Raw genomic sequence first — 2,231 nt, forward strand, 5'->3', positions numbered from 1 at the left:
AGTTTGCGTGTGTAGGCCCGTGGTCATGATAGTCTATGGCTATAAGAGATGGATACACAATCAATTTCATGTAATGTTTATTGAATGCTTTTTTGAATTGCTTTTTTTTTTTTTCAAAGACAAACTGAGCAGCAGTGCTCAATCCACTCATACCTTGTTAACCTTCCACAAAGACAAGTTATGTTAAAACGGACGAGAAGAGGGGTCATTCCCCGGCAGATCGCACCCATGGGCCACAGTTTATTTCAGAATTGTGCGAGTGCGGCTGGAAGTGGGGATTTCAGCACCACGGATAGTGCGTGTAAAAAGATTAGACAAACGTTTAAATGTGTTTGCTGCAAGCGAAAATATACTATATAATAAATGAAGATAGTGACATAGGCCTATTAGCAATAAAAAGCACTGAGTTGTGTGAGTGCGGCCGGTGAGCGGACGGCTGTGTTTGATGTAGGAAGTAATGTAAACTTGAAAATCAATTTCGGAACAGCGGTGTTTAATTTCGGAATGGCGGTGTTTTGAGGGGAGGGTCGGAACAGCGGTGTTTCGGAGTGGGGGTGTTTCGGAAGGGTGGTGTTTCGCAATGGAGGGGTGTCGGAATGTCACGGCGCCCCCGTTTAGCTTCTACGCCATACCGGAAGTCTCACAAACACACTGTTTTAACTACTTTTTTATTCAGTTTGAGTCATACACGCTACAGTGCTGTGTGCTAAGGTGTCTGCTGATGTTGCATAACTTTTGGTGTGAGATGTGGAGCATGTTAAGACACTTAAAACACAGTGTAAAGTTCTGACCCCATGCTGTTAGCTGTCAATGCTAAATCTCCGTTCACGGAGCTCTGTAATGGCTGGACCAAATGTTTTCGCGTCTTCGGTACTGGCAAGTCGAGGGTAGCTTGAGCAATGAAGCTGCATGTTTAAATCGACCGAAATTCTCCTTTAAGTCCTATAAGTTGAGAGGTGGAGCCTCCATGGATCAGACTTGTTTGTCCAGCACATCCCACAGATGCTCTATTGGATTGAAATCTGGGGAATTTAGAGGCCAAGTCAACACCTCAAACTCATTGCTGTTGTGCTCCTCAAACCATTCCTGAACCATTTTTGCTTTGTGGCATGGCGCATTATCCTGCTGAAAGAGACCACAGCCATCAGGGAATATTGTTTCCATGAAGGGGTGTATATGGTCTGCAACAATGCTTGGGTAGGTGTGAAAGTAACATCCACATGGATGGCAGGACCCAAGGTTTCCCAGCAGAACATTGCCCAAAGCATCACACTGCCTCCGCCGGCTTGCCTCCTTCCTGTAGTGCATCCTGGTGCCTGGTGTTCCTCAGGTAAGCAACGTAAGCGCACCCGGCCATCCACATGATGTAAAAGAAAACTTGATTCTTCAGACCAGCCACCTTCTTTCCATTACTCCGTGGTCCAGTTCTGATGCTCACGTGCCCATTGTTGGCACTTTCGGCGATGGACAGAGGTCAGCATGGGGCACCCTGACTGGTCTGCGGCTGTGCAGTGCCATACACAAACAACTGCGATGCACTGTGTATTCTGACACCTTTCTGTGAGAAACAGCATTAACCTCTTATGCAATTGAGCAACAGTAGCTCGTCTGTTGGATCGGACCACACGGGACAGCCCTCGCTCCCCATGTGCATCAATGAGCCTTATTGGTGGCACATGACCCTGTCGCCGGGTCACCACAGTTCCTTCCTTCGACCACTTTTGATAGATACTGACCACTGCAGACTGGGAACACCCCACAAGAGCTGCAGTTTTGGAGATGCTCTGACCCAGTCATCTAGCCATCGCAATTTGGCCCATGTCAAACTCGCACAACTCCTTAAGCTTGCCCATTGTTCCTGCTTCTAACACATCAACTTGTTCACTTGCTGCCTAATATATCCCACCCACTAACAGGTGCCATGATGAAGAGATTATCAGTGTTATACACTTCACCTGTCAGTGGTCAAAATGTTATACCTGATCAATGTGTGTTTCTGCTGTTTAAAGAAGTTATGACTCGTGATGGAGTCACACTTGTTTTTCTGTTGTTTAAATAAGTTGTTCTGACTTGTGACGGAGCCACGCTTGTTTTTCTGCTGGTTCTGTTGGTGTCACTCCTCTTCCTGATGATTTTTGCTGTTTCAGCTAGCTGCCGGCACAGACAGAATGTTGATCCCAAGATTAAAATGTGAACAAAAGAGAGCAGCGGCCGTCACAACAACACTGAGC

This window comes from Sparus aurata, chromosome 18 (genome assembly GCF_900880675.1).
Source record: "Sparus aurata chromosome 18, fSpaAur1.1, whole genome shotgun sequence".
NCBI classification, from domain to species: Eukaryota; Metazoa; Chordata; class Actinopteri; order Spariformes; family Sparidae; genus Sparus; species Sparus aurata.